Source organism: Drosophila tropicalis, unplaced genomic scaffold (assembly GCF_018151085.1).
Source record: "Drosophila tropicalis isolate 14030-0801.00 unplaced genomic scaffold, ASM1815108v1 contig_1187, whole genome shotgun sequence".
Taxonomy (NCBI): Eukaryota; Metazoa; Arthropoda; class Insecta; order Diptera; family Drosophilidae; genus Drosophila; species Drosophila tropicalis.
The window spans coordinates 271120-293740 of NW_027172559.1; the positions used below are offsets into that span (position 1 = coordinate 271120).

Here is a 22621-nt window from a genome sequence, read left to right on the forward strand (position 1 = left end):
GTCGAACGACTGCAGAAACTTTCAGTTTCAAGCGAACTAAATAATAACAAAAAAAAACCCAACCAACTATTTGTTGTTCTTTTACGCTAAGGGTTGCCACGGGCAACAACAATCGGGCAGTGTGTTTTGTCTGTTGTCAATTCCATGGGGGTTGCTGATGTTGTTGTTCCTACCTTTTGCACCTGTTGTTGTTATGTTGCCCACACGTGTTTGTTGTTCTACCTTTCATGCATCCCTTGGCAATCCCTCAAATCTCATTTCACTTGCTTGTCTAATGGTCATGCATGCCCAGAGCATGGTTGGGGCGTTATAGTGGGCGTGGAGTGGGGCTGGTGCTGTTAAGCACTAAAAATGCCTCACCAGTTTTATATCATTTGAATGTCCAATAATTGAATTGTACGGGCGTGTTGAAAAGTGGAAAATGATGACAAGTGATGAGGAGGCAAAAGGTGGATGTATGTAGTAAGGAGGATGTTTATGAGACTTTGTCACTGTTTGTAAAGACTCAACTTGGAAAGCATGGAATGGAGTAGAGAAGCATGTTAACAGTCTACTGAAAGATATTTTAATGGGTATAAAAAAGCAGGAAAATATCTTATTTTCTGAGAAAAGTTAAGAGCAACTGACTGGGTTGTTGCCTTAAGTCCCAATTAGAGTCTGCTGTAGATGAGGAAATGTCTAAAACTTATTAGACAATACTGTAGTTTAGCCCTCACCTTAGTGACTTTCTATTTATTATCCATAAGGTGAAATATTTTGCACTTTAAAATCAAGTTAAGAAGAAAAAAAAAAGGGTCAACTTTTACTTTCATTTTAGCTTATAATTTTTAGCTTGATTCTAATCACATTTGCAGAAACTCTCGCAGTTAACCTGCAGGGGGGAATTGAAGTTTTAAAGAACTAAAGTTTTAGCCCACAAAAACTAAGTTAAGCTAACTTGCACCACAAATAACTACTATGAAGTGAGATATTTCAGAGACTGGCAAAGCCCTAAATGAATTTTCCACACAGTCGTCCCTCAGGCCCACTAAAATAGAGAATAAGCCACACAAAAGCGAATTTAATAACCGATGCAGGAGGCAGCATTTGCTTTCTACCTTCACATAAACATTACCACATACTCCACTGCCTCGACAGTCCATTCCAGTTTCCTCCCATTTGAGAAAGACATACGCACATACACACTCACATGCATCAAGCCGTCATCCTGCGCTTATCCTGTCTGCATATGTTTGATGCAAATACCAGTAAAATAGTTTGGCAATTCTTTCCTTCCTTCCTGCTGCCTTCCTTTTGGCCTTGTCTATCCATCTATCCCCTAGGGTCACAAACTTTTATAGGCAAACAAAATGGAAATTTCACTTGCTGTGGTATTTTTTCCCCCCCCCATCTTCTTTGCCTTTTTGTTTTCTATTCGTCTCTTTTAATACCTTGTAGTCTTAAGTTAATAAGGGGTATATAATATTCTTCAAGATGTGCCTGGCCAAAATAACATTCAACAAAATAACAAACAACTAAATTTATCTTATGATTTATAATAACTAAATACCAAGTTATTACAAATGGAATTTATATTTACTTGCTCTATTAGTGATGCAGAGTATCTAATATGTCGATGTAGTGACATTCTGAACGCTTTTTATTATAGTTTTTTTTTTTTCTTTGTTTTTGTTTTGCCAACTGTCAACAGTTAAATAGCACTGCAAATTAACTGCATAATAAAATTTAGCCATTTAGCTGACTCTTTTCCACCACTGAAAGACTTCAACAAAATGCAAAGTTTCCATTTTTTCCATTTGCCACATAAAAAGTGGAAGCTTTGATGTTGCCGACATTTTATTATGGCATGAGAAAAATCTCTCTTATAAATTTAAAAAGAGAAAAACCAATTTGGAAAATTGTGAATAATCATAATAAAATCTTTGACTGGATTTGCTGGAAGATTTGTGAGTTTTTGCTATTGTTTTCGGGCAATCATTTAAAGGTCGAAATCAAATCATAATTTAGCATGGCCATCAAAATGGCCCCAAAAAGTAGGCAACTAAATTAATCTATTTCGCTTTGGGTTGATTTAGCGTAAATAGTAGTTGGCTCAGTTTAGGTTAGTTTAGATGATGGCGATTTATGTATTTATGGCCCTCAACATACTTTCGATAATATTTTATGACGATGAATTCTTTTCTTGGTTTCTCCTTCTTTTTTTTTTTTTGGTTTTGGTTTGGTTGGTTTTATTGCCTAACTGACTTGGCTTGCGGCTCTTGCTGGGGGGTAAAGACAATGACAACTACGCCTTGGCAGTGTGTTTAGAGCTTTGGCCAAAAGAATTTATGGTTTATAGCATTTTGTTTGGTTTTTGTCAAATTACACATACATGTACATTCACACAAACGCACACATTGACACACTCTCACACATGGACAACCTTTTGTTCTCTGCTATTCTATGGGTCTATTCAGGCGTATAAATTCTCTCCAACACATAGGAATTCTATTTTTTTTTCGTCATTTTATATTGAAATTGCTCTTTGAGGGCCTGTCTCATCTTTTGTCTCTCTCTTTCTCTGTGTGTGTGTCTTTGTTTATTTGTTTACGCTTTCGTTCCAATAAAAACATATCAATGTGAAAATTTTTATCACACGACAACCAATAATAATAATAATAACCAAAAGACAACCATAAAATTGGAAATTATATCACAGATTATGTTGCTGAAGGGTGGAGGAGAAAGATAGAAGAAATAAATATAAATTGAAAATAATAACATTGTTGATCTTAAGTGTCGATAAGGAATGATAATAAAACAAGTCAATATGTTAATATTAAGCTGGGGAATTGTCAATGAAGATGAAATATGTATTTAGTTGAAAATTGACCAATTTATATGGTATTTTATATAAAAATCTTAATGTAAAGTAATGTTACTCAAAATAAAGCATTCATAAAAATTGTAGTTTAATCAGGATATTGTTATAAAAAAGGGGGACGTTTCCGACACCCTAAACTATATACATTTTTTATAAGCATAAAAGATCGAGTCGATATAGAAATGTCGGTATATCCGTCTTTCGTGTTAAGTTCACTTCAGCTAAATAAATAAAACTTGAAATTTAAGCTTTTTATTATTTGATTGGGATCAATTTTGCCCTAGAAACCATATATCAAAAATCCTACCATATATAGTATATATATTCTTGATCAGTACGACGAGAAGGCCATGTCCGTCTGTCCTTCCGTTCGTCTAGATCAACGCAAACTCCTCTTAGACCATTAGAGCTAAAGGGATACAAATTCAGTCGAGGTCGAAGTTAGCCCTCTGGTTTAGTTTATAAATTAGATTGAAATTTTTTTATTTTTCATGAAAATGAAATAGAACCTTAATATTGGAATATCAAAGCCCAAGGCAATGAAGTCATCTTTTAAAATTTTAAATTCCCACAGATTTGAAAAAAAAGATTAGTCGAACAATTGAACAATTCTTAATTCTTTAGTAACTATTTAGTTGAGTTAAGTCAATACTCAGGCAATACTTTCGCATTTCACCATAACCATAGCTCACAACAATAAATTCTTCTAAAAACCGAGAGGGACTTGTACATTTTTGTGATTGAACTCAAACCAGAAACAAAAAATTCTTCAGAAACAGAGATAACATCTGACCGTTGTGCTTTTTATGGATAACCTCATCATACAAATGAATCTGTATTTTGAAATGTTTAATGAGATAAGTAGAAATAAAAAGTAAACAAAATTAATAAATAAAGACATTTCCTCAGTCGAATAAGTTTTTGAGTGTGCAAAGGTGGAAAACATTTTTTAAATAAATTAAAGTGAAATTTAGTACCAAAAAAATTATATATAAAACCGGTGACAATCTTTCTCATCTTTTATTTGTGTATCAACTTGATTTTAGCTGTACTTTTTTAATTTCTACATTACCAGTTTCTCATTTATCCATGGTAAATAATCCATAAGATTTGTATTTATTGATGCAACACCTGAACTGCATACCTGAGAACCTCTACTTACAATACCGAACTGCACAAAACGCTGAGACCTATAATAATCGGCAGCATATATTAAAGGACCGCCAGAATCTCCATTGCAAGTATCGTTTCGATCTCCAGATACACAAATTGAATTAAATGGAGCGAACATGCTGCAATTTGTTCGATATGCCTTTATCTCCAAGGGTACTTGGGAATATGTGTTGCTCTCGGTCAAGCCCCAGCCAGCTATTAAAAATTCATTCATAGTTTTGCCTATATTTCTTAGTTCCGGTGATGTTGGCAAACAGATCGGAGTAATGTGCTCTAGAAGAAATTATCGATTAGAGTGATAAGACTTACTTAAATCTATGTCATACCTTTCATTTCCACATTGCGATCTAGTTTCACTAATGCTATGTCATTTTCACCATTACCAGAAATATTAAACGTGTTATGAACCATGATATCTTTAACGCCGAAATTTCTGTGACCTTTCTCAGTCCTATGTCGTTTTCTATAATTTAATTGATCCAAGTGATGTTCACCCAACCGAATTTGTTTAATTCTGTGGAAAAATACATCAATAAATCAAATTTTTCATTGTTTATTACATACGGTCTTTGATCATCGATAACACAATGCGCAGCTGTCAGTATGAATCCTATAAATTATTTTTTAAATGATTGATTATAATTAAGATAAACGGATTGTTGCCTACTTTTTGTTATGAGCGACCCAACACAAAGATTCTTATAGGAGCCAGGATATTCTTCATACATGAGCAATGCCAACCAAGGCCTGGAATGTATTGCGATCTCACGGCCGAAACTACTTTTATAGTCGTAAACGTCACCACAATATTCCGGAAGGTTTAATCCCTTTAGTCTCTCAAACTCTTCGGGGCAGCAAACATGGTCCTATTGAACATTTGTTTAAAATCAGAGCTCTTCAATCTTTATTATACTTACCTTAGTTGGTCTGTGGCAACTGTTGTTTCTCATCAATTCGTGTTTTTGGATTGAATCTAATTTTTCAGATTGTTCCATTAAATTCGGGCAAGAAACCAATGGAGCACAATTGCCTTGTTCATTATCAGAAGTAATACAAGTAGCTCCACCTATACACAGTATTATGAGCTTTTCGATAAGTGTGCATTAAGTATGTTAGGTATATTCTCACTTGATTCTCTCAAATTCGGTGCCGAGATTGCAAATTGAACGAAAAGAAGGAATATCAGCTTTAAGACAACCATTTCGTATAATACTTTAAAAGAGACTGACAAAGACTTGTCGCGTCTGTTCAGAGTAAAGGTTCTGTATTCAAATATTTTGTTTTTGTATAATTTAATCTTATCAATTCAAGCAACAACAAAAACAAATTCTTTTATAGCTTTCAGTGATACGGCGATTGGCATGACGATCTTGGCGCAAGAGAAACCCCTCCATCATATGTTGTTTTTGAAAATTATTTATTATTTTTTTGCTCTCCATTAAATTTTAAATTAACAATTGAAAAGCACATGTTTTTATATTCCATTTTTATGTATTTCTTGACAATTTATTTCTTCTGAAATTAAGGTGATACATAAGTTATTGATAACGTCAGTTATTTTAAACGAATGAAAAAAAAAAATTAATATTAAACTCTACAAAAAAAATATGAGGTTCCAAAATCTCTAGATTCGTCAAAATGTATCCCATTTTTAAAGTTGATAAAATTTTCAAAACTTATACTATTCTTCGCCTCGGAACATAGACCCCATTGCCCCAGTAGATTTTTCCTTTCTTGATCTAAAACTGGATATATTAATCAACTGTAAGGCTAATATCAAGTGCAAACGGAGCCACTTGAAACTAAAATAATCTAAACTGAATTGGCTGCTTGGATATCAATAAAAACTAAGTTTATCAAATAAATTTCCTCCTTTTAAAACGATCCTCAAGCCAGTATGGACATACAAGATTCAAAGATTTGCTTATTCGAAACTCTGTATAACATTTGCATAATGATTCAAGGACTTAGTGAACGAAATTGTTATTTTGCTTGATGTTGCTCTCAATCCTCTGGCCAACAAGGGGATAAAAAAACACAATTTAGTTTGTGCACTAACATTCTAATATTTCTTCGTCTATCCACAACTAAGGTACTCCGCCTTACAAGAAGTATGCAAATCACTGATTGGGATTGATGGGGTATTCCACAACATATCCAAACTTCATCCAAATCGGTGCTTGACATACCTGAAGTTCCCCTTGTTAGACAAAACCAAAACTGAAATTTTTAACAATAGCCTAATATGCCTTTGCGTTATTTCATTTTCTTCCATTAAAAACTTATTGCAAATACAATGAAATCTGATTCACCAAAAAAGCCTATGATAAATTTATATAATTTTTCGTTTTAAAGTGCGGAATGCGATAGATAAATTTATGAAACAGGATATACTTATGTATGTCGGGATGTCCATACTAAATTTGTTTTCAATATTTTTCTTTTCAATTTTTTTCTCTATGTATACTAAGTACTAAGTAAGTTTACTAACTTAATCAAAATTGTCAGCAAATACACATAAAAGTAAACATATTTGAACCCAATATAAAAGATACAATTATTCTTTGAAATATTTAGTTCATTTTTCTGCTTGTCTGGCTTTCAATTAGAAGAAAATTTTGAACCGACAAACCAAAAACTATTCATATTTTTATTTATTTGACTTTTTTTTTCTTTGTATGTACTTACATATATATTTTCCGCATTTCCACTAGCTTTATGCATTTGAATACACATACAAAATCGTTTTATTCAAGTTGTAATAAAATATATATATTAGAATTTATGTGATGGCAAATATGTTTGTCATAAATTCATACGCATTCCTTTCGGCAAGGTGTAGATTAAAATATGTTTACGATTTTTATGACTTTTTGGTTGGCCAACAGAAAAAGCGAGCAAACGAAAATTGAATATTTAATAAACTCACACACACATACACATTTCTCTTCCTCTTAATCTGTATGTTAGTGTATGTGTGTGTGTGTGTGTATATTAAATTGTGTAAATTGTTTATGATATTAATATCCGTTCGTTACTGTAAAAGGGGATTTAGAGATTAGCATTTGACTTGACTTGTTTAAGTTTTCGTAATTGATAATCAATTTGTGAGAAGCAAAACGGAAATTATGACTATTAAAATTTCAAAAAAAAAAAAAAAAATTATGAAATCATTAATAACAATATGTTTTCAACTTTTTGGGGTAGTCAAATTTAATGGCCCAATTCTTCGTGTAACAATTGAAATGTGAAATGTTTCTGGAGGCCCTGTCAAAGGTTAAACGGCAACAAAGCAAAGGGAATATTCGAAAGGCCAAACCACATTGTCAATCAAGGAATGTTTTCGTCCTTGTCCCATACCCACTTAACATCACCCATCTCCTTGGGCTATTTGCTAAAGTTAGTAGCGCAAACACTTGGCCACCAGCACGTGCCATGTTTGGTCTTTGGGTTTCTGGCACCGATGGTAGGGGAAAGGGTGGACAAACCAGGTGGTCATTGGAGCTCAAACCCTCTGTAACCTTCTTCACACAATACCCAAAATTTATGCATTGCAGTTGACTTATTTGAGCGGCTTCCCCAACTGGGAATCCACCTGTACCCATACCCATCTTCCCTCTCCCTCTCTCTTTCATACCAGTGTGTATGTGTGTGTGTGTGTGTGTGTGTGGGTGTGTTGGTGTTCTGTTGATTTGCTTTGATTTCTGTATGCCCCTAAGCTGACCAACTGTGAGTCACAGTTACACTTTGCATTTTGGCTTGTTCGTTTACGCCCCAAGGGTTCCAGAATCTGGCTTTTGGCCTCAGTCCCTTAGTCTCATTAATACTTGCTAATTATGTTTAATTAGTCATTTTGAATGGTTCAATCTGTGAATTTGGCATATTGAGAAGAGAATTTCGGGCAACAGATTTTATAGAAATGATGATTAAGAAGAAGTTGTGACCCGAAAGCAAATTTCCATTGTTTAATGCTTTTATACACACGGTTCTAATGTAACTTAAATTTTGCATTTGAATTTCAATTCTGTATATAAAATTTGAACTTACTTTCATCGTTAATTGTCAAATTAGAATATATTCCTATCTTCATGTCAAATATTCACAATATGCTACATATTATTGCTTAAAGAATAAATACATTGATGTTTTCATTTCTGTATTTTACTTTATTTAATATTGGTACTAAAAATTTTAGTTTCAAAATAGAGTTTTATTAATTTTAAACCTTGGCACACTTTTTTTATTTTTAAGTTTATTTTGTAGTTTCTAAAGTTTTTAAATATTTCGCTTCTTTAAGGTTTGCTTCGCACGAAAGCGTTGATTTTTCCATCCTGTGGTGAAAACTAATCCAAAATCGATTGTTAATTTTGTGATATATGTCAGAATATGTCTACAAGTTTATATACCATCCAAAATTTTAATCAAACTCAGTGAACAAAGTGAATCGAAACACATGTAGATGTACGTTATGTGCATAACATGCTGACGGGAAACCTCTTACAAATTCTGGGCGTGTCAAGTTTCTTGCCATCCTCAGCCTTAGCTTCAGCTCCACCGGATACCAAGAGCATAATCACATGCATGTTGCAACAATTTCCGTTGCATATTTTACAGGCGTTTGTCTCCGTGGCGCATTGTTGTTGATGTCGAGCAATAAATTTTGACTTTCAATGCTCCTGTGGCTGCTTCTTGTACAGCTTTTGAATTGTAAGAATTTGTTATTCACTAATTGCCAGATTATGCAACAATCATGAAATTCTACAATTAATACAATCGTGTCAATTTCAAGAAATTAAAACAATTTGCAAATGCTACGTTTTTTTAAATTTAAGTTTTCAAGAATATTTGCATAATTCTTCAGATTTTACTGTCCTTTGGTACGACAAAAAATGTTTTTTTTTCTGTGAATTTCAGACAATTTTTCTGTGGCCACAATAGATGAGTGCAAGTTTTTACGTTGCCATCGTCATCGATTGCATCTGCTTCAAACCCATTGGCATTAATTAAACAGAGATATGGTTATCTGTCTCTTTCTATTCATCAAGTTGGGTTTCCTTCACGAGATGCTAGATATTTACCTTCTCGTCTATTGATGTCATTTGCTTTTTCGTTCATTTTTTTTGCCGTCACGACTGAAGCGTATCACTTTCGCAAATTGAAGTTGGCTTCGTTTCCGTTCCATTTTTTTGTCCTTCCTTCTCTTCTCCCCGCACTCTTCAAATGGTAAGTCATGCATATTCATTGTGTACTTTGGTACACAACAGACACAACAATTTTACCTGATTTCTTTCATTCTGTAAAACCACATGCAGCTCCTTCTCATGCTCCTCAAAAATAGCTATGCTTCCATTTTTTCCGTTCCCAAAATCAGAAATAAACAACAACAAAGGCTAAAATTGTGAAAACCATAAGAATGGTATCTTATAAATGGCAAAGAACAACAATTGTCTCTGTGTGGGTGTGTATTTGTTTTGTGATTGGGAATATATCCTTTTCAAGGACTATTGCATTGTCAAGCGATTGACAATGTCATCTAATTGGTTTCAATTAACCAAGAGCAGAAAGAATGTAAACCGTACTGAGATTTTTTTATGGATTTCTATACCCTTGCAAAAAGGGTGTATTAATTTTGGTCCGAAGTGTACAACGCATCTCCGACTATATAAAGTACATACATATACATATGTATCAAATAATTGACCCGAAAATAAATGTAAAGTTTACAAAAAATTAAACTTGTCGTATTAAATTTCAATTCGAGCACTCTGAGAAATGTTTATAAATACCTTTTTTTTTAATTTGTTAAAGTAGAACTGTAATGTATACAATATTTTCCTCTTCCAAAATTACAAAACAAAAATAAAAATAAAAATATTAAATTTGCTGCAACTTGTTTGTCTATTATCTTCCCATACATAGTTGGGGCAACTTTTGTCTTATTCCCATTTATATTATTATTATGCATTTGCATGCTGATGCTGATGTTGATGTTTATTTAAAACTTTTTATTTCAATTTCTGTTTTTTAAGATGGCAGCAAGCAAACAAATGTATGCAATAGAATTTTCCAGTTTTTCTTTCTGGTTTTGGTTTCATTTATTTATTTTTTTTTTTTGGCTTTGTGCTGTGCCTTTTCATGCACAAAACTTTTGCGAATAAAGCAGTTTATTGTGCCCAGTGGGATTTATAATCCACACAAGCGTTATAAGTGCCAGTTCCTCCCTCTAAAACTGATCCCAGAGAAATCACTTTAAAAAAGAGAACAAACTGGAGAAATGGCATAAAACGTTCTTAAAGTCGCACATTTTGTACTCTCATCAATTGTATATTCCATGAGCAAGGCAGTAATCGAAATCGACTCGAATCAATGGAAGGCAAAGAATATTCCTCTGGTCAACAGTTTTTTTCAGCTGATAAGTGTTTCTTTTCTTACATTATTATTAAACTAATTTGGACCTTATAACCTGCTGCAAACATCTGAACAAACGTCTCCAAGAATCGTTTAAAAAATAGAGTATAAGTAACAAACACAATTCAATCAATGTTTTACCGAATGTGACATTTGCTACTATAGCAATAGTAAGGAACATGTCTGTATTAAAATTTAACTGAATATACGTACTCAGCTAGGTACTCCTTTTGTAAAGAGTAATGAAAGGCAAGGCAAGGAGTTCACTTGGTCATTTCAAATTAAAAGCATTTTCCCGCGTTTTATTGCTGTGCCTGCAGAATTTTTTCCTCCAGTCTTTTCTTATGTTTGTGTGTTTTTTTTTTTTTGGTATACAAATTTTTATGTCCATTTCGCTTTTATTTCACACTTTCTTGTTTATTATTGCTGCTGCTACTGGGCCCAGCCTCTTCCCATAGAGGGAAAACGAAAAAAAGGAAAAAAATTTAAGTATTTGACCTTTTTTGTTTGCTGGTTTCCCCTTTTTTGTTCAAATAATGTTGTTGCCATTGATTTATGTATGCCCAGCGAAAGGATGAAAAAGTAGAGGCGAGAAGAGAGTATTTTAAGCTTTCAGCTTACCCCTGTAACTCGACTAGAACTCGAAATGCTAACTTAATTGTTGTACTAGCACCTAAAATAACCTAAAATAAAAGTAAATCAGGCAATTTGACTTTGTCCATTTGTTGTTCCTGTCCTTTCTTTTTTATAACCTTTTCTGTGTCAGCATTTATAAGGGAAGGCAGTTAATTTAGCGCAAAATGATTAGCGACTTGCATTTTGTTTAAAGAGCGTGTTGCTAAAGTGGGTGCGGATTGGTAGCAAAAATAGCAATTAAAAGAATTAACAATTAACTAAGGAATTTCCTACATATTTAAATAGAGCTATAGAAAAAAATAAACTATTTAACCTATTTTATCATTATTTAAAAAAAACATTTTAAGATTATAAGCCAAACGATCTAAAGTTAATTAAAATCTAATTAATATACATATCTGAATTTCAGAAATTAATAAAATAGAATATATGTATATGAAGTTGAATCAGTAAAGTAGATTTCATTACCACATTACTTTTTGTCGATTTTTGCCATTTTGACTTAAATATTTCTTCTGTCTCTAAGCATAATTCTTCATTATCGTTGAATTTTTTTTTGTACAGTGCTAAAATTTATACCCCTGACTAAATTGTATGACTTTTTTTTCGTTTCTGGTTTTATGTTCTAAACCATAATAAATGTTGTTGCTGACTCTTTCTTTTTTTTTGTTGTTGTGTCTTTTAAAACAAGCAATAAATGTCAGCGCCTCGGGCAGGACATAAACTACGAATGTTTGTACATATACGCAAAACTGCCCAGGAAAAAAAAACTTTATTTAACACTTGCCTAAATGGACAGCTGGGAATGTGGCTTAAAGAGTTGAATTCAAAATTTGATACTTTAAAAAGCTTTTAAATTAAAGTTAAAATTCAAATGGCTGGAAATAAGTAAATATTTAAAACTTTGAAAATATAAAGTTATTAGTCTAGTTGTTAAGGTTTACGGTGTAAATATGTGGGATTGGGTCTGGCAACTCTGTTGAGCGAGGCGAATTGAGCTAAAGACGCGCAGTCGAACCGAAAAGACGAGCGAGAGCGGTTGCAAAAAAGACGAAAGACGAAACGACGCGAAGCTGTAAAGACGACTAATTTCCAACTAAATCTAATTAAAATAATCAAATAAATAGTTTTACATTAAAATAAACTAAAATACTACAAAATAAATATAGTGAATAAAATAAATTCCTACAAATATGGGGGCTCAACCTACAAAATAGGCATGACTCAACCTACAAAGAAAGGCATGGCTCAACTTATGTATAAAGAAATAAAAAGTAGTGAGTGAGAAAGAGACAAACTTATACAAAACGACGCAACAGTGGAATCAAACGACGAGAAAAAAAAAAAAAACAGCGCAAAACGAATAAGAATTAGCATCAAACGACGAAAAAGTGGCGGCTTACGACGAAAAAGCGGCAAATAAACGGTAAAAAATTTTCAACGAACGACGAGAAAGTGTTTGAATACGACGATAACTGTGGTGACGTGGCAAACGACGTATATATACATATATATTAGTGTGTGTGCGAAAGAGAAAGAACTATGAGCAAACTTGAAGACTTTGGGAATGTGCAAGAGGCACTGAAAACTGAAAAGAAATCTAATATTACATTGTTTCACAAGTTTATTTACGAAGAAGAAGGCGATCGTGCAAATCGCCAAAGATTGAGAAAGTTTGAAGGGTTTGATTTTGATTGCAACAGCGATTTATATAAAAGTAAAGTGTCTTATGTGGAAAAGAACTTAACAAATAACGATCTAGTGATTATTTGTAACGTTTTGGGTTTATCGCATGATAAATCGAATCTAACTTCCCATTTATTTCGCAATTTGCAAGTTGGAAATTTGCTAGCTGACCTTGACACAGAGAATGATCAAAACGAAGATGACGACGATGAGTGCGAAAGAGATGGCGATGTAGACGAAGACGAAATGTTGTCAGTGGTGAGCGACGAAACGAATTTTAGAACAGCTGCAACAAACGAAAATATGCGAAACAAAACGAATCGGGCAAACTCTACAGTCGTGGCCAACAATAATGATACGCAAAATGCAGTGAATGTCAACATGCCACCACCGAGGTTCGCTTTGAGTTTTCGTGACGTTGAGGACTCTTTACGACCTTTCCATGGCGATGAAACTTTATCAGTTGAAGTATGGATTGAGGATTTCGAAGACATGGCTGACTTGATGCAATGGGATAGTTTACAAAAATTTGTTTTTGCTAAAAGAGCTATTAAAGGACTTGCTAAAATGTTTATTCTGAGTGAACGCGGAATTAAAAATTGGTCGACATTAAAAGAATCACTTTTAAATGAGTTTAAAACAGTAATAAATAGCGCGGAGTTACATAAGCAATTGTCAGAACGAAAAATAAAGAAAGGTGAAAGTGTTCAAGAATATTTGTTGAAAATGAAAGAGATGGCATCACGGGGTAATATAGAGAACAGTGCTCTTATGCAGTATGTAATTGACGGAATCAATGACTTGAGTATGAACAAAGCAATATTGTACAATGCTAATAACCTAAAAGAGTTTAAAGAGAAAATAAAATGTTATGAAAAAATGCGGGAAAAGTCGAGTAATCAAAAGAGTGAGTCTAAGAACGTTCAAATCAAAAAAAGAAAGTGTAATGAAATACGAAAATAAAGAAAGTGGTATAAAATGCTATAACTGTGGGCAAAAAGGACATATATCTGAGAATTGTGACAATAAGAGTAAAGGAAGAAAGTGTTTTGGTTGCAATAATTTTGGTCACATAGCAAAAGACTGTCCAAATAAAAAGCCTGAAAATAGCACAGACGTTCGTAATACTAATAAAATATCAGCTGATCATATGTTTATGTGTAAAGAAGTGTCAATCAACAATGAAAAGTGTATAGCCTTGCTTGATACTGGTAGCAAATATAATATCGTATCCGAAACAATTTATAATCGTTTGAAAAAACCTAAGCTGGCTAGAGTTGATAAAGTTCTATACGGTTTCGGAGATAAAAAGAGAGTGGTACCTATCGGTTCGTTTACGGGAAGGCTTTCCGTAAGCCAAGAACAGTTTGATTTGGTTTTTTTAGTGGTATCATCTGAATTCCTAGACGTTGAAGTGATTTTGGGAGAAGACTTTTGTAAGCAAGCCGAAATAAAAATCAATCGTGATGGCGTACAAATCGGGAAATATAATGATGAAACGGAATTAAGTTCGGTAATGAGAATAAAGGTCGAAAACGACGAAATTGACATTGACTCAAATGCATCGAAAAGTACAAAGTGCGAAGTGAACGAACTTATCAAAAACTATAAGCCGGAAAAGTTAAAATCGACAAATGTTGAAATGCGTATTGTATTAAAAGACGATAGTCCAATTTATTCGAGACCACGCAGATTCGCTTTTGCTGAACGGTGCATAATCGATGACCAAGTCGATCAGTGGCTGAAAGACGAAATAATAGAACAATCCGAGTCTGAATTCAGCAGTCCGGTCGTATTAGTAAAAAAACGCGATGGCACTCCACGTCTGTGCATTGATTATAGAAGAATAAACAAGGTAATAGTAAAAGACCATTTTCCATTACCTCTGATTGAAGATCAATTGGATCGGCTACAAGGAGCAACGGTTTTCAGCACAATCGATTTAAAGAATGGATTTTTCCATGTAGATGTTGAAAAAGAGAGTCGAAGATTCACCTCATTCGTTACACACAACGGACAGTATCAGTTTTTAAAAGTTCCTTTTGGATTGACGAACTCCCCTGGGGTATTTCAGAGACACGTTAATGCCATTTTTCGTGATTTAACCCGTGCTGGTACGGCTATTCCATACGTCGACGACATTATAATCCCTGGTAAAACTGAAGAAGAAGCCGTCTCCAATCTGAGAAATGTTTTGAAGCGATGTGAAGAATATGGTTTAGTCATTAACTTAAAGAAATGTTGCTTTTTGAAGAGAGAAATAGAATTTTTGGGGCATACTATAAAGAATCAGAAGATATGTATCTCAGACGCAAAGACCAAAGCTGTAAAAAAATTTCCCATGCCGATGAATCAAAAGCAGCTCCAAAGTTTTCTTGGCCTGGTTGGTTATTTTCGCAAGTTCATTGCAGATTTTTCGATTATAGCCAAGCCTCTTACTGATTTATTAAAAAACGACGCAATTTTTAGATTCAACGAGAGTCAGATAAAATCTTTTAATTTGCTAAAAGAATTGATAACACAGAAACCTGTTTTGCAAATATTTAACCCCAAGTTTGAAACAGAAGTACATACAGACGCATCGATTGATGGCTTCGGAGCAATTTTATTACAAAAGTTACCTGATGATAAAGAATTGCACCCTGTATACTACATGAGCAAAAAGACGACTGAAGCGGAAAGAAAATTCACTAGCTACGAATTAGAGATTTTGGCGGTAGTTGAAGCATTTCGTAAGTTCCGAGTTTACCTTCTAGGTATGCATTTTAAAGTCATAAGCGATTGTAATGCGTTTGCAAAGACGATGGATAAAAAAGATGTGTGCACTAGAGTCGCAAGATGGATTCTTGAGATCCAAGAATTTGATTTTGATGTTGAGCACCGTGCAGGAAATCGTATACGTCATGCGGATGCGCTTAGTCGCTACCCTGTTATGATTATATCAGAAGATTACATACACAGTAAATTAAAGAATGTCCAAGCACAAGGCGACCAATTGAAGGCTATAATCGATATCCTTGCTCAGAAAACTTCTCATAACAACTATTTTATGAAAGCTGGCATACTTTATAAGTTGGTTGATGATGAAGAACTAATTGTAGTTCCCTCTACTCTGCAACGGGAAATTATTAAACATGCTCACGAAAGAGGTCACTTTTCTGTGAAAAAGACGAAGGAAATAATTGCAAAGGAGTATTATATCCCAAAATTAGATGAGAAAATACAACACCAAATAAGATGCTGCATTCCATGTATAACACTTAATCGAAAGCTTGGTAAAAAAGAAGGAGAACTGCATCCACTGCCGAAAGAAGAACTGCCCTTTCAGACGTTCCACATCGATTTTCTTGGACCCTTAGAGTCAACTCACAAGCAGTATAAGCACATTCTTGCAGTTATCGATGGCTTTACAAAATTTTGCTGGTTGTACCCGACGAAAACGACATCTACGAAGGAAGTTATCACAAGACTACAACAACAAAGTTTAATTTTTGGAAATCCAGTTCAAATTATTTCTGACAGAGGTTCTGCGTTTACTTCTGAAGAGTTTAAAGAGTATTGCATGGCAGAAAATATCGAACTTCACGCAGTTACGACTGGTCTTCCACAAGCGAACGGACAAGTCGAACGCCTTAACGCTGTTATTATATCCGTGTTGTCTAAGATTTCGATAGAAGACCCTAGCAAATGGTATAAGTTTGTCGGCAAAGTGCAACAAACGATTAACTCAACGTACAGCAGAAGCACACATTCAACGCCGTTCGAACTACTGATTGGTACAAAGATGCACACAAAAGACGACCTTAAGCTGAAAGAAATAATTCACGATGAGATGATTCAGATTTTTAACGACAACAGAGATGATCTACGGAATATAGCGAAGCAGCAGATCCTTCGTATGCAAGAAGAAAATAAGAAGACCTACAATTTACGTCGCAGACCTGCTTCCATATACAAAGTCGGTGATCTGGTAGCTATTAAAAGAACCCAACTTGGAGGAGGTTTGAAGCTGAAGCCCAAATATTTAGGTCCGTACCGCATTACCATGGTAAAGGCCAGAGATACATACGACGTGGTCAAAGATACATTGTTCAACGATGGTCCTAGGCGAACTACGACTTGCGCTGCCTATATGAAGCCGTGGGTTCCCTGTGACATAGACGACCAGGATGCATTCGAGGCGAATGCGTACTAGGATGGCCGAGTTGTGGGATTGGGTCTGGCAACTCTGTTGAGCGAGGCGAATTGAGCTAAAGACGCGCAGTCGAACCGAAAAGACGAGCGAGAGCGGTTGCAAAAAAGACGAAAGACGAAACGACGCGAAGCTGTAAAGACGACTAATTTCCAACTAAATCTAATTAAAATAATCAAATAAATAGTTTTACATTAAAATAAACTAAAATACTACAAAATAAATATAGTGAATAAAATAAATTCCTACAAATATACTTGTATTATAAAAAAATAGATTGCTTTGCTTACTTTGAATATTAATTGGTAAGTATTCAATTCATTTCTCTATTAAGCAGCAAAGAAAGTTAGGATTTATAATCATTATGTTAGTTGAAATGGTGAAAGAACTGTTAAGGACATTTTCATAAGTGTTTAATTCCCTTTCTTTGCTCCTAGCCTTAGTCAAACTTGTCTAACACGAGATTAAATCATTATGTTATTATTTTTTTCTACATAAACAATTTGATTGCCATTGAGCATGATCTTCCTCCATGCATTTTATTGACTTTTAGATGAATGTAGAATAACTCATCCAATGCTTGCACATTTGAAGCTATGTATTTCGAAATCATTTTTTATATGCTTTTATCAGTGAAACTTTGTTCAATTTAATTCAATTCAATTCATTCTTTTGTTATTTTTTTTTTTTTTTACTTTAGTTGCGATGAAGGAAATCAAATAAAATATAAATAAACAGACAAAGCAACAGACACACAAACAAACACCCACAAAAACAGAAACTTTTTCTCTTGATAGAGCGTAAAGCCAGAGAGCTGTAAGAAGCTAGAGGTCCTGTATACTCTTTCCGAATTTGTGTACTCTAAAATCGTAAAATGGTTGGCCTCGTTGGGTATGCCCAAAATGTTGAAGAACCGTTAGACAAACTTCTCACACAAGCCAACATAGCCATTATCTTAGCCAGGGTATTCAACAAGCTGTAAAAAGTAAAGAAAAGGCAGTAACACCAAACGAGAAAAATGCGCTAAAAGGAAAATCGAAAATGCGTCACATTTGCACAGTTCGAACATCTATCAAATTTTGCATTTATTTTACATTGCCCCAGCCATGAAATGAAAAATGTAACCAAGATTCCCTTTACCTCCATCTCAACTTACTCCTTCATCACCCACGGTCAACTTTCTGTGTGTGTGTATTAGATAAAACTTCAACTAACAGAGAACTAGCTTGAGGAGAAAAATAGAGAAAAATCTTATTACGATATGTTCCATATATATACGTTGTTGTTGTTACCCAAAGTCTTTTGATACCCTTAAGTCACAAAATAAAAGATGATAGACAACACCATTTGATTGAAATATATTCAGAAATCAATCACAAACAAAATTTTATATTTTATTCGAACCTTTATCTTCAACAAACTATTGAAATATTAGCAATACTTTATGCTTAATATTGCTTAATTAGGAAACAGACGAAGTACAAGCCAATAACGGAAGATCTCCAACTCAAACTTCATAGTTCCTAAGATAATGCTACGCAGAAATATAAAACGATATTTCATTTCACTTACGTCTACAGGGTATTAAAAAATCGTTTCCACATCTAAACACATTTTATCTTCGTCTTTTGGGTCAGTTGTAAGTCCTTTTTGTTAAGTGGATTTGAATGACAGCTTTTTGGCTTTTCTTGGTGATTTGCCCAAAAAGATTTACGTGGTCATACGTGTATATGTATATGAATTGAAAAGAATATCAAATTGAAACTTTTCCAAACATTTTACAGATTTTATTTCACTTAATTTCCGCTTTTTGTCTCTATAAAATTAACATAATATTCTTACTAACAAAGAGAAAAACAAATAGACAAACAGATTTAGTCATCTCATGTTTATTTCTATTTTTGATTTTACTTGACATTAAAGTGTTTTAATATCACAGACATCAGAGACAATTTACTGACAAATTTGTCACAGTCGTCGCCAGAGTCAGAGTCTAAAAGGTTTGTTTTTTGTATCGAAAAAGCCTTTTAAATTTAAGCTGCTTATTGTGGCCATGATGCAATTGTGTTTATGTTTATATACAATTCAATTGAGTCAATTATCATTTAATCGAAAATCTAACAAAAGTGAATTTTCTTCTATGGCTTACATATAAAAAAATAATAATAATAATATTAAATGTGAAAAGCAGATTATAAGAAACCAGCAGTTGTTGGTCTTTATCTTAGGTATATACATATTAGTTATTATTGTTCTCAAGCTATTAATCAACATTCATTTTAGAAATGTTTTAATTAAAATTGTAGCAGTAAAAGGTTTTGGTTACGACACGTTGTCGAAGTCTTTCGCCACATGCCTTTGACGCTACCAAATATCAATCTTAAATAGCTAAATAATAATAAAAATCTTTATATATCAATATTTTTTACCTTTAATCACCAAACTAGGTTATACTTCCTTTGCTATCAAAATCGAATTACTGTACTATATGGTATTCAAATAAACATTAAACAAGGAAGTCCAACAATTATTAATTAAGATCATCTTGAAGACGCATTCTGTGAAAGAACATTTTAATAAGTTTTCAGAAAGTCATCGATAATTATCTTCTAAGTATTTGATTTTCTGAGAGTTTCTACGAATGATCAGTGGCTACGATCAATTAGATATAACACCCCAAGCACTACCAAGAACTAGTATAGTCTTAAAGTTTCACAAAATTTTGGGTTAATTTGCAAATGTTTTTAAAGGCATTCTCTGAATTTTATCTACTTCCAATTAATTTTAATGGTTTTAGTAACCTAAAAAGTTCTAGTTGTGTTTTTTTCAAGACTAACGAATTATTTTTAGAGTAAATATTAAAACATGTACTTTACTGTTTATAAATATATATTTTTCCTCTCATTTTTTGTTGCCCTACAATGTGTAACATAGACAATGTTGGTGGAAAGTATTGTATATACAGCTCCTCTTACTTACTACTATAATCTTCTTGTCAGTTGGCTGTTTGCAACTGTTTGAGCTGACAGTTGTTGCCCTCTTTATCGCCATACCCTCGAAACAAGGGTGTATGGACTTTTTTCAGAAATATGCAACATATAGAAAGAAGCAACTTCACATAAATAAAGCAAATATGCTCTGTTTTTTTATAGGATTTTATTGTTGGGAAGAGAGATGGAGAGCAAAGTGTGAAAATTGCCAAAGATTGCATGTGTTACTTCTGAAAATATTTATAACCCACAATATATTTTTCTTGCTGTCATTGGTCTCTCTGTGGGTGTGTTTTTGTGTGTCTGTCAGCGTGTCTGTGTGTAATTTTACAAACTGTTGGTTTGTGAAGTGTTTTTTGTGAGTGGCAACTGTTGGTTGGTCGCCTGTGGTCGGCAGCAGGTTGCCTAGATTTATAAGAGATAATTGCTAAACAATTGTTTTATGGGTAAGGAATGTAAAATTTACCGTTTTCCCAAATTAGAATACTATAAATTAGGGTACTATAAAGTTAAAAAGGTGTATTTCTATATATATTTGTTAGGCAACAAATCAATTGCATTTCTGAGAAATTTAAGGAAAGTTATGTGTTGGTCTAGAAAAGCCTTTTTCTTGCCATTCAATGCTCAGTAAGTCTAGAAAATCCTTGCCTAACTTTAATCATTTAATAAAAAAATCTCTTTACGTTTATTTACTAGGAGAATAAATAAAGTGCTCACATCTTTGCCTAATTCTTATTTTCTTTTTGCTTCCTCTTTTTGAAGGAACATAACTTTCAATTTACCAATAACCGTTCAATCATCATCCCCTGCTAATCAAGTGTTTGAACAGAAAGCGGCAAATGGAAATTGTAGTCCCCGTTCCCATTTGTCGCTCCTCCCAACTCCGCCAACTCTCTCCTAGACGTCATAAATCACTTGCAAATTACAGCAGCTGCATGCCCCAAAGAGCAGCAGCAGCAGCATCAAGAAGACGTGAACCAAACAGATACAATACTTTCAGGCCACAGTCATCGACAACATGGCCTATAATAAGCAGAGGACGAGTGAGTTGAATGTAGATGGAAATGGGTCTGGGAATGGGAATGTGAATGTGTATGGGAATGTATTCACAATGTGAATGTGAATGCGAATGCACAATTATGGCCGCTTCGTTGCTCGTAAAACAACAGAGCAAAGAGGAGCTGCTCCATCTCGACTGATGACTTTGTCCTGGTAAGGCAAGGATAGGCAAGGCAAGCCTCGGCTTTTGTAGCGGGCGACATCAATAAAATAAACACTGTCAAGCACTAGAAGGAGAAGGGGGAGAAAAAACGAAGGGGAGCTCAAAGCGGATGAACTGCGCCTGCACAATTGAACACGCGACATTTGGACAATTGTTGTTGTTGCTGTTGTTATTCTCGTTGTCGTTTGCCATCTTCACTTTGACTTTTATCTATTGACATAATATTTTTTTATGCTCCTCATCTCTTCCTCTAGGCGGCGGGCGGAAAATAGACACAGAGAGGGGGCGTGGCTTTAGTAAGTCAGTCAGTGGAAGTCGATTTAATGGCTTAGTGTTGACGGCTTGCTTAGATTTAGGGAGCCAAACATTGTGAAAACGAGAAGATTCAATGTCATTAGATGAAATAAAAATGGCAATAGGACATAGACAAGAAAATTTAGTGCCCTAAGCAAAAATAAAGCTGGTGTGAAGTGAAAATAAAGGTTTTCAATCAAAATTCAAATACCCGAATAATTTATTCATGTAACATTCGCTTTTTGGTCATGTAAATACAGACTCATGTATATTTCGTTGTATTCACATTGAACGGATTATTTCTAATTCTTTTGTTGTCTTCTGATTGAAGATTGCATAAGACAGACAATCAAATCTGTTCTTCAACTTTTTTTTTTTTTCACTACAAATAAGATACATTAAATTAAATTAAAATAGTTCCCTTTTAAGCATTAATTCCTATACTTTAGTTCTCACTGCGAAGCTAATACTAAATTCCAACTAGTAAGTAATTAGATGCCAAGTATTAAAATGCTTAAAAATCATAATTTTATATATATTGATGCAATCATCAGTGCTTATACATATGTACTTGAAAGTTACTCAGATTAGAAAGCTCTATAAATACAATAAACTTAATTAAAATCTATCAAAATCGACAAAGTATTTTAAACCTACTTTGAAACTTTTCTTTTCTTGTTTTTGCAATCAATATACATATAAAAAAGATTTAATTTATGGCCAACAAAATCAAATCAATCTATTTCAGTGATTGCCACTTTTTAGATATGTAAGCTTCTTTTATTTTTTTGTTCTTACCCAATTCACCAATTCCACCCAATTTCCCTTTATCTTCTGCCCAACTAAACAGAGCTTATTGCTTTTCACTCTTCATTGCGCATAAATTTAGCATAAAGCATAATATACAATACGCATGATATGCTATATTCCCATGCCATGACCCAAGGCTGCCCTTTTTATCTGCAGCAATGGTAGTAGTAGTAGTTTTCTCTTGTGCTATGTGCCAAGTCAATTGTGGAAAATTCTCCACACATGCATACATACATATATATACATCTGGTGGCCTGGAAGGCAACAATCTGAAAGTCTCATTAGATGAAATCATCTGCATACACCGGGAACCAGGCAACACCTCAGCTGCATGCCTCACATACGAC

The 22621-nt window shown here is 33.9% G+C and overlaps 1 long non-coding RNA gene across 1 annotated transcript; it reads right to left on the reverse strand.

Annotated features, from left to right (window-relative positions):
• Positions 1-4601: 4601 nt before the first annotated feature.
• LOC137575169 (uncharacterized) lies at positions 4602-5067 on the reverse strand. The gene is made up of 3 exons (XR_011032124.1): positions 4954-5067; positions 4704-4902; positions 4602-4646 (listed from the first exon to the last, which is right to left on the reverse strand). It is a non-coding gene; the product is annotated as an uncharacterized lncRNA (long non-coding RNA).
• Positions 5068-22621: the final 17554 nt, after the last annotated feature.